The 11,172-nt window shown below is 42.5% G+C and overlaps 1 non-coding gene across 1 annotated transcript; it reads left to right on the top strand.

The window, feature by feature from the left end:
* Window positions 1–3,219: 3,219 nt before the first annotated feature.
* On the top strand, window positions 3,220–9,996 carry myg1.L. The gene is made up of 7 exons (XR_001934505.2): window positions 3,220–3,458; window positions 7,063–7,175; window positions 7,251–7,410; window positions 8,231–8,380; window positions 9,087–9,209; window positions 9,323–9,504; window positions 9,750–9,996. It is a non-coding gene; the product is annotated as an MYG1 exonuclease L homeolog (transcript).
* The last annotated feature ends 1,176 nt before the right edge of the window (window positions 9,997–11,172 follow it).

Genomic DNA, 11,172 nt, shown 5'->3' with positions numbered 1-11,172 from the left:
TTACTTACCCCCTAGAGCAATGCTGTCCAACATTTGTGGGACCAAGGTCCGGAATATTTCTGGCCTACATGGTGGAGGGCCGATAATGGAAACCAGTGTTATCCACCCCTTGTTTGTTAACCACAACCATGTTACCACAAGACTGTCTCCACATATATGGTGGTAACACACCAAAAGAACTACTTGATGCTCACTGCAGGGATATCACTATCACTCATGTGGAAAAAGTTGTCATATTAAGACATACCCTTAAATCCAAACGCCGCCGCCTCCTCCTCCAGAGAGTACGGCACACACGGAGCATAGGGCAGGCAGAGTATGGCCCACAAAGGGAGCATAGGGCAGGCAGAGTATGGCCCACACAGGGAGCATAGGGCAGGCAGAGTATGGCCCACACAGGGAGCATAGGGCAGGCAGAGTATGGCCCACACAGGGAGCATAGGGCAGGCAGAGTATGGCCCACACGGAGCATAGGGCAGGCAGAGTATGGCCCAAACAGGGAGCATAGGGCAGGCAGAGTATGGCCCACACGGAGCATAGGGCAGGCAGAGTATGGCCCAAACAGGGAGCATAGGGCAGGCAGAGTATGGCCCAAACAGGGAGCATAGGGCAGGCAGAGTATGGCCCACACAGGGAGCATAGGGCAGGCAGAGTATGGCCCACACAGGGAACATAGGGCAGGCAGAGTATGGCAAATACAGGGAGCATAGGGCAGGCAGAACTGAGCAGGAGACCGGGAAACCTATCAGGGCCACTCTAAGATGTACAAAGTCCAAAATAGATGTAGCACACAAATCCGTTTTGGTTACGCAAAAAGTGACTTTTATTGGCTCATTGCAGACTTCAAAACATGCCAACATTTCGGGCCACACAGGGCCCTTTCTCAAGTCAGGCTTTTACCTTTTAAAGCTTACATATGGTAAGCAGACACAGCAGGCAGACTTTCATGTGGGGACCCACACAAGGGGATGGGTTGTGGGCCACCAGTTGGACAGCACTGCCTTAAAGGAGGAGCAGGATCTATGACTCCTAGAACTCATCCTGTAAAAAGAACAGTACATAAGTAGTCTGTAATTATAATAGCTCAGACAGAAAAGCTGACACTTACTTCAAACTCCTCCAAAACCAGCCTTTGGCTCAGGCTGCAAACTGGCATCCAGACATGAATGTTTGCGGCAAAACAGGTGAGCCAAGGTCCAAGTATAAATACTCTGCTCTGCAAGCTTCTGTAAGCTTCAGGCGGGCCAAAGATAAGAAATGTATTGACCAAATGTAGAACAGTTCAGAACAGTCGGCAACCACCCTCCCAGAGATGCTTTAGAAAGACACAAGAAGGTGAAGAATGAAACTTTAATATTAGAAAAAACGATAATAGAGAGTAATTGGAAAAAAAAAAAAGATTATTTTTGGTGGACTATGTGAAACCAACTGAACTGAAGAAATTGTTGGAAGGTGAACCAGTAACCCAACCCGTCTTTCCACATAGGTTTTGTGATGTCCTTGTGATAAATGGAAATGTAATGGGATGCAGCTTTATGTAAAAAAAAATCGAATATTCGAACTATTTTACGTCGATGGTTGAAGTATCCAAAAAATTACTTTGAATTTCAAATTTTTTACTTCGAAAATTCCCTCGAATTCACTTCGACCCTTGCTAAATCTGCCCCATAAACAAAAATCCAGTGCAGCAGTCACACCCATGCCCCTCTCACATGTGGATCTTTCCTCACAATCACAAGTTAATCACTTCATTTATGAACCAGTGCAAATCTTCTGGTACCTGCCACAAAATGTTGTGTTTGATAATGGCAAGTGCCATTCAAGGACCTGACTGCCAGGCTCTGTAGATGTGATGATGCAGGAGGGGTCGTTCACTTTTAGGTTATCTTTCAGTATGTTGCTAATTCTTAACAACTTTTCAACTGGTGTCCGTTATTTATTTTTTATTGTTTTTTAATTATTAGCCTTCTTCTTCTGACTCTTTCCAGCTTTCAAATGGGGGTCACTGACCCCATCTAAAAACAATGCTCTGTAAGGCTACACATTTATTGTTATTGCTACTTTTTATTACTCATCTTCTATTCAGACCCTCTTCTATTCACATTCAGGTCTCTTATTCAAATCAATGAATGGTTGCTAGGGTAATTTGGATCCTAGCAACCAGATTGCTGAAATGCAAACTGGAGAGCTGCTGGTTAAAAAGCTGAATTACTGAAAAACCAGAAATAATAAAAACCAACTGCAAATTGTCTCAGAATATCCCTCTCTACATCATATTAAAAGAAAACTCAAAGGTGAACAACCCCTTTAAGGCAATGGGAGTCACACATGAAAACTGAACACAACCAAACGATGATCTTATTAAAAATAAATCTATAGTAAGTATAATAATAAACCAGTAGCTTGTACTTGATGATAACTAAGCTGCATGGACACTGGTGGACAGGGCACCCATGAGGGGGGGAGAGTTGTAGGGGGCCCGAGGGTAAGGGGGGCCCGGCCACGCCACACTTACTTGATTAGCCGGGCCCCCCATCTTTCTGAGAGCTGCTGACTTTGGGAAGGCATGTGTTGGGGAAACAGAACCGACTGGCATGTCAACCCTTCAGCATGGACGTTAAAGGGGCCCTGGCCATCAATTTTCTTATAATGTGGGGGAGGGGCATGGCCACCAATTTTTTTTTCTCATGTGAGGTCCTAGCCACCAATATTTTTTAATGGGGGAGCCCTGGCCACAAATGTTTTTTTTTTTATGGGGGGCCCTGACCACCAATATTTTTTATCAACATGTGGGAACCCTAGCCATCAATATTTTTTTTTGTTTTTTTACTGTGTTGTTGGGGGCGGACCTGTAGGTGGGGCTTGCGGTGGGCCGGTGCAGCCCAGGGGGCCCAGGAAATTTTGTTGTATGGGGCCCTGTGATTTCTGATGGTGGTCCTGCTGGTGCAACACAATCCTGTTGGGTTTATTAAATGTTTACATGATGTTTAACTAATGTGATCCAAATTATAGAAAAGATCCCTTATACTGAAAACTTCAGGTCCCAAACTTTCTGAATAATATATCTTATACTGGTAGTTATTATTAGGTAGTGTGGAAAACTCCCAGCCAGGTCCCAAGCATGTAGGATCATGTGCGGGAGCTGCACGATTACCATGGAGACCGGCGCCTCCGGAAGTTCCGTATGCATCTTCCTTTGCCTTCCCCTACCTCCCCCGCTCTTCTTGGTTCCGCATGCTGTGGCGGGGCCTTCAGTCCTGTACAGCCGTTCTGTTGTTCCCCACCACCTTTTTCGTGCAGTGCATCTCGGCTACACGCGGCTCTTGATGCCTGAAGACCCAAAGCGGCCCCGGCGGGAGGAACAAGCCATGTTGCCTCAGATCGGCACCCACAATGGGACGTTCCACTGCGACGAGGCGCTGGCGTGCTACTTCCTGCGGACGCTGGACGCTTACAGGGTATGGGGGCATCGTGACAGGTTGTAGGACGGCCATGCTGTTGTATTATGACCACTATTAAATCACAGTTGCTGTAGGTCAGTAACACCCCCCCCCTTTAGTTGGAATGTACCACTGGGGCCCCGTGAGGGAAACTATTACTGACATTGCAGCTTGCACTCCATTAATGATAACCATTATTTATACTAATTGATAGAGTGGGGATATTAAACTGCAGAAAGATTGGTGTTGGGGATATGACTTGATACTGAGGGACCTATGAACCACTAGCTACAGCTTTGACTCAATGTAAGACTAATAAGCTCATTTCCTATTGGTCAGGGTCGCCAGGTTTACATTTCAAAACTATCAAAAAAAAAGTAGCCCAAAAATAGGTAAATTTGCCCACTGAAAAATCTTAATAAATGCATCAATTGACAGCACCAACTTTCAGTATAAACCTGTTTAAAACCCCATACTACTTTAGTTAGTGGGAAAACAAGGAGATCAAGCTAAAAAATGAACAGCTACAAATGTGCCTGAGTTGCCCGGCTAGTAGCCAAGACATAGATAGGGTTGCCACCTGGCTGTTATTTGAGATTCGATATGAACAGCACCACAATATCTTGTTATAATAAAAATGCCTTTATTGCAGACTTTTAGGGCATTAGCGTGAGGCCTGAAACGTTGCGGTAATGCGCTAAAAGTGTGCAATAAAGGCATTTTTATTATAACAAGATATTGTGGTGGTGTTCATATCGAATCTCTGCTGCATTTGCTGGTGGGAAGTGGCCACTGGAGAACCTGCACCCACACAAAGTAAGAAGATTTAACAAAGTTGTGCTGACTATTTTGACTACACCTGGCCGGTATTTTACAGGCCTGGCCGGTACAAATGATGGTTGATCCAAATGTTATTATTAGGGAAAAAATATAAAAATACAGGAAGGCCAGAATTTTTTTCCAGAAAAGGTGGCAACCTTAGATACAGAAGGGCTTTGGTCTTGCATAGGGAAACATTTCCTCCTGACTAGTCTTCAATCTATTCACTGCCTGTACACTTATGAGGGGGGGAAGAAAAAATCCATAACCTACAAACCACCGTTCATATGTAGCAATCTTAAAGGGGTTGTTCGCCTTCAAACAACTAGTTGGTTTCAGATAGATCACCAGAAATAATGACTTTTTCCAATGACTTTCTATTTTCTATGTGTGACGGTTTTTCTAATATTGAAGTGTAAAGTGTCTTTTCTCTCCTTCTGAAGCAGTTCTGGGAGGGGGGTCGCCGACCCTGTAAACTGTTCTAAATTGATACATTTAGTTGACACATTTCTTATCTTTGTTCCTGCTGAGCAGAATCCCTGGGTTTCATTACAGGCAGCCGTTAGAATTGATACAATAGTTGCTAATACTCCAGAGATGCTGCTGAGAAATGCATCAACTAAATGTTGCAAAATTGTAACTGTTTAGACTCTGCACCTGAATTACTGAGCTGTCAGACTGAAACACCAGAGACAGGGACATTCAACTTTAAACTTAAATTTTGGAAAAAATGTAAAAAAGAAATAATGGAAAGTAATTGAAAAAAGTCTTTATTTCCGGGGGAACAATCTAAAAACAACAGAATTGAAAAAAGTGTTTGGAAGGTGAACAACCCCTTTAACTAAAACCGCAACACAGTCCATCACACGCACGCAGTCTGCAGCAGATCACACTCGCCATGCACCTGTCTCTCTCTTTCTTCTACACAGCTGGGACAGGCCACCACGTTTTTAAAGTAGCCTAATTTGGCACTAAACCCGCCAACCCTGCTATTGGTCCACATGGATCAGTTCTCTAGTCCCCTACACCCTGACTAATGTCAGATGCTGATGTTTGTACTGAAAACTGATTTTGTTTGCCCAAGCCTCCATGCATCATGTATCTAGGCCCTAATCTCAACACACGGCTACAGCTATATGAAAATCTAATTGTACCAATCACCCTGCTGTATAGCTTCAGTACCAGGGGCATAACTACAGAGGAAGCAGACCCGGCGGCTGCAGGAGGCCCTAACTAATGAGCAATTTCAATATATATTGGTAAAACAGAAAACCTCTGAATATCGTGTGGGCCTTAAAATGACTTTGATGTAACCACTATTTATGCCACTGTTCAGTAATCTATAAATTAGCAGCTCACATAAAACTCTGGGAACCTCCAATATAGGCTGATGCTTAGTCAGTAATGTTGGCTCCATATGTGCCCGGTTTTAAAGGGCACCTGTTGGATAAAAATGTTATCCCCAACCAAAGGTGCAGGCTAATAGAGCCCTCATTCCAGTTGGGGATAACAGTAGTATTTTTTTTTTTTTTTTTTTTTTATAAAAATCCCCCTCACCAGCACAGGAAGGGCAAGCAGCATAACGCGCATGTGATGTCAGATGCAGGTGCATAACTAGCAATTTGAGGCATATTTTCATTATGCGCATGCAAGTGACCGGACATGGCTGCTCGCACCATGAGCTCCCTCCCTGTGCTGGTAGCGTAGAGGGGGATTTTTTTAAAAAAATACTACTGTTATCCCCAACTTGGAATGCCTGCACCTTTGATTGGGGATAACAGTTTTACTCAACAGGTGCCCTTTAAAGCAGAACCTTTTTCATGTGCAAAGGTTTTTGGTACCCAAATAAGATGTAAAAATGTTCATTCATGCATACTGAATCTATAGCACCCCCAGCCTCTGCCAATAGCTAAATGCACCGTATTAACATTTAAATTTTGAAGATAAGACCCAACACACATTCAGCATTCGAATTCATTGGGTTCTGGGCCCAGTGTACGTGAGCCAGGTTCTTCCACACCCAGCTCAATAAATCCATTCAGTACACACTTCTTTTTGTGCTCGGGACATTATTGTGCTGTAACGGGAAAGGGCTTTACTCAGACTGTTGCCCCAAAGTAGGAAGAGGGGAAATATCAGGAATCTCATTGAACAGCAGGGATCCCAACCTTTTTCTCTCATGAGCCACATTCACATGTAATTAAGGTTGGAGAGCAACACAAGCATACAAAAAGTTCTAGGGCTGCCAAATAAGGGTTGTCATTGGCGATTTGGTAGCCCCTATGTGGACTGGCAGCCTACAGGAGACTCTGTTTGGCAGTACACCGTTTTTTTTATGCAACCAAAGCTTGTCTTCAAGCCAGGAATTCAAAAATAAACATCTGCTTTGAGGCCTCTGGGAGCAACATCCAATGGGTTGGACGCCACTGGTTGGGGCTCGGGAGCCACTGGTTGGGGGCTACTGTTGTACAGTCTCCAGTACTGTACTGTCTCCAGTCTCGCTCCACCACTCTCTCACTCCGTCTACCATTCTCATTCTCTGTCCATTTATCTCCAGTTTCGCTCCCTCTACCACTTCCATCCTCCATCTATCTCCAGCCTCTCTCCATCTGTTGCTCCCACCCTACATCCATCTCCAGTCTTGATCCCTGTCCCCCTTTCACCCTTCGGTTCAGGTCTGATTGCTACTTCAGAACAGTTTCTGCTTTTCTCCCATCTTTTGGTTCTTTAGAGCAGACATACTTGTATGTTTTAAGAGGTTGTTTTGTGCTGCCTTTTAACTAAAGTCTTTCTTTTATATCAGGATGCAGAGATCATCAGAACCCGGGACCCTCAACTCTTGGCTCAGTGTGATGTAGTGGTGGATGTGGGTGGAGAGTATGATCCTTCTAGGCACCGTTATGACCACCATCAGAGGTTAGATAAGCAAGCAACCCCTGTATATTAAACTGTGCCGTTGCTTCTGATGGTGACATTCTAAATTAATTGCAGGTCCTTTTGTGAGACCATGCACAGTTTATATCCCGACAAGCCGTGGGTCACGAAGCTGAGCAGTGCAGGGCTGGTATATGTCCATTTTGGATCTCAGATTCTTGCCACCCTACTAGGCACAGAAGAGGAAGATCCCATCATCTCTGTGTTGTACGACAAGGTAACTAGAGTTAAATTGCTAAGTTGGGTTTCTTTTAGCCTTTTAATTACATGTAATATCTTTAAATGTATCTTCTCTCATATATATATATATATATATATATATATATATATATATATATATATAACAGTCCACTGAGTATCTGCACTTCAAGGTAAACTCCTTCTATGTAACCGAGGTGCACAGTTATAGTTTAAGTATATCCACGAATATCAGGAACCGGCACACCCATGTAAAAAAAATGTAACCTCTTTATTTACATCATATTAGGTCCAACTATCTATCAGGAGCTGGGAGGTCCAAAACTAAATGAAAGTGAGGGTAGTGATTGCATAGCATTTGTATTATTTTTTGTTGTGGTGGGGGGGGGTATAAAATGTAAATTTTTTAAAACCTGGACTTCTGTAACCCCCTGTTATGTCCTTTATATCTCTTCAGCCATGTAGATTAGAGAGGTCATTTACTAATGGCGGGGGTAGAGTGCAAAAACAGTCACAAGCTGCATATTGTTTTAACTTCACACACTGCACTTGGTATTTATTAATTTCTGCCTTTTTTATGCTGAAATGTGAAATACTGTCTCTGGATTGTGGAGTTGTAACCTTGGGGACCACAAAGAAGATTAATGCTTGAGTATTTGGTATTTCTTCTTTATTATATGGCTGTTTTCTGATCTTGCAAGAAGCTACAGCTTCCGTTGCCTTTCCTCTCCTAAAATCTAATTGAAACCCCACTAAACTAGTAGTTTATTCCTGTTCCAATGTGACCCATGAAATGCAGATGTGGCAGTTGTACTTCTAACCAAACCATTTGATTTTAGATGTATGAGAACTTTGTTGAAGAAATTGATGCTATTGACAATGGGATATCACAGTTTGATGGAGATCAGCGATACTCTGTCACCACAACTTTGAGTGCCCGTGTGGGGCACCTAAACCCTCGCTGGAATGAATCAGATCAAGATACTGAGGTACTGACTGGGTAGGTGGGTGGATTTCTGCACAATTTATAGTAAAACTGTGTAATGCAATGCGCTTTTGTATGGAAGTAGAGAGAGTACAGATATCATTTAGTGAGTGGCAGCAAAGCATATATATGTTTTAATTGAAAGCACTAATGCTGACATCTTTTTAGCTTCACTCTGATCTATTCACCAGGTGATCTTTACCTAAAGCAATAGTCCCCAAACTGCAGCTGTCACCTAAGGGAACCCTGGATACTCTTGGAAACCCAAACTGTTGGTCAGGTGGGGGTGAACACTTGTATTTGAACAATGGCTAGGTGGCTGACGGAACACTGTCTTTTTATTTATTTATTTGAATCTAAGGGTCTGACCAGAGGGGTGGGCTAATATAAGTCAACTTGCCCTTAGATAGCGAGGGACAATTTGGCAGCAAACCTCACCAAAATGTGCATTCTCTGTAGGTTTTCTGTTACAGGCTGATGTAAATAGGTTTGAAAAGGTAGGGTAAAAGAATGGGGATGTGTCCCTGTTTCCAATTTCCATGATGTTATTGCGGTGTCACCATTTTTTGTTTTTGTCCTGCCCTAGTTTATTTTGCCAAATGGCAGTGCTATTCCTAATTTTTGTATGGTTGATTTAATCTGCTGGCATTTTCAGGCATGATTGCTGGGCCTTCTAAACACTTTCTCCTTGTTACCAATCTTTCCAGCAGGCAGGTTTTAAAAAGGCAATGGAATTGGCCGGTTCAGAGTTTGTGTCACGCTTGGATTTCTATCACCGATCTTGGCTACCAGCACGAGCTTTGGTGGAAGAGGCAATCAGGGAAAGAATTCAGGTGTGTGACTCCCGTTTTGTATTCTTTGCTCCTCTCATCATATGCATAACAGGTGTCAGTATATGGATGAGAAATTGGTATTATGGTATGACGTTTTTTTATTTTTGCCACAGGCAGATGAGAGCGGTGAGGTGATTGTCCTGGCACAGGGAGGCTGTCCTTGGAAAGAACACCTCTTCCAGCTGGAGAAAGAACTTGGTCTGGAAAAGCAAGTGAAATATGTATTATATCCTGACCAGAGTGCAAAGTGGAGGGTGCAGTGTGTCCCTACAGGCCCCAACACTTTCCAGAACCGGTGAGTAACTTATTTGGTTTAAGAATAGCGGCAAAAGCACAGGAAACATTTTAAAATAATGCAGCTCTAACTGTAGCAGGAAGAAGTGTTGGGAGTAAGATAGAAATTCATTGGCTGATGTTACCTAGCATGTATGTGTGAACACCATATATTGTACGAGCCAGGGTTACCCAGTGGCACACACTACCAGAAAAGTATATTTTTATGAAAATGGTTTCTCTTAACTGATCTGCTTAACCTTGCAGCTTGTCTCTGCCCGAGGATTGGCGTGGGCTTCGTGCCGATGACCTCTCGTCTATTAGCGGAATACCAGGTTGCATCTTTGTTCATACCAGTGGATTTATTGGTGGAAATGAGACCCAAGAAGGAGCACTAGAAATGGCACGAAAAGCACTTAGATCCTAAGAAACTTCCTCTAGAAATAGGACAGAACAAAGTAACAACATCCCCTTGTATTTATATTGTAACATCATTAAATATTTTTGTATACAACTTTTTGTCAAAATCTGTGTCTAATCAGTTGTACTTATTTCTTTTTGCTCGGGAGGGTTTTATTGAAGGCTAAACATTCTACAGTCGTTATACAAAAGTTTAAGTTACTCTATTAAAACTGTGTACTGAATTTTTGTAACACCAGTAATGTCATTCAAACCACATTGTTCTTCAGGAATCACGTCAGGCACTGGGTAGTAGTTTAGGATGCACCTCTGATCTATAGGTAAAGAGTTGGTCCATATTTGTTAGTATTCTTAGTCATTTGGTGGTGTATCCATCACATCTCTTGAGTTTTAATGGGAGCACTGAAAAGTCATTAAAGAAGAACTTAAGCTTAAAAAAAAATGTGTAGAAATGCTGAACATTTATGTTTTAGGTTCTGTACAAGCTCAAGGCAACCTCAGCCCTTTAGCAATGAACATTTGAGCCTCCAAAGGTGCAAAGAAGTTCCCCATCTGTTTTGCTGGTTGGAAACATACACTCTGGGCTGCTTCTCATCAGTTTATCTCTCTACAGCTGCCCAGACAACACTGAGCATGTGCAGAGTCACTGACTAATAAAATTCAAGATATGTATCTCCTGAGCCCTACTTTGAAGGTCTGGATTAGTATTGTTATAGAGATACTGAACATTTAGGCTGGTGCAGTAGGCTCAGTATAAAAAAGACAGCATATTCATTTTTACAATGTTGTTCTCCTTTGTAAAATGCAGGAGAAAATATTTTTTTTCTGCGGTACCCAAAGTGTGCAGCTTGTTCCCTGTGAAATTTTAGACATTGGGTAGGTGGTACATTTAAACCTATTTTTGTGGGCTATGATGGTTATTACAGCACCCTGGTCCTGGATATCTTTAGGGTTTGAAATATTTTATTTGGTTTTCACAATAAACCATAAAAATCAATATGATAACAAATAGTATGCAGAATAAGAAGATTCCTGGATATCTTTTATTGTTCTAATACTCTATTTAGTTGGAACATCAGAATAGTTCTTTCACTTGACAAGTTTCTCAACTGGATTTCAATTGGAAACTGACCAGAAGGCAGTGCATCCCACAGAGGGCAAACAGAGCTTCAGAGCAGCAAAAGGACTTTGAGAATTCCAAATACTTACAAAAAGCTCAGCCCATAGGTTAGGCTATGGAGCCATTTTTCCTTTATATTCCTGGGATCTG

This window comes from Xenopus laevis, chromosome 2L, assembly GCF_017654675.1.
Source record: "Xenopus laevis strain J_2021 chromosome 2L, Xenopus_laevis_v10.1, whole genome shotgun sequence".
NCBI lineage: Eukaryota > Metazoa > Chordata > Amphibia > Anura > Pipidae > Xenopus > Xenopus laevis.
This window is presented reverse-complemented; position numbering and strand designations above follow the sequence as displayed.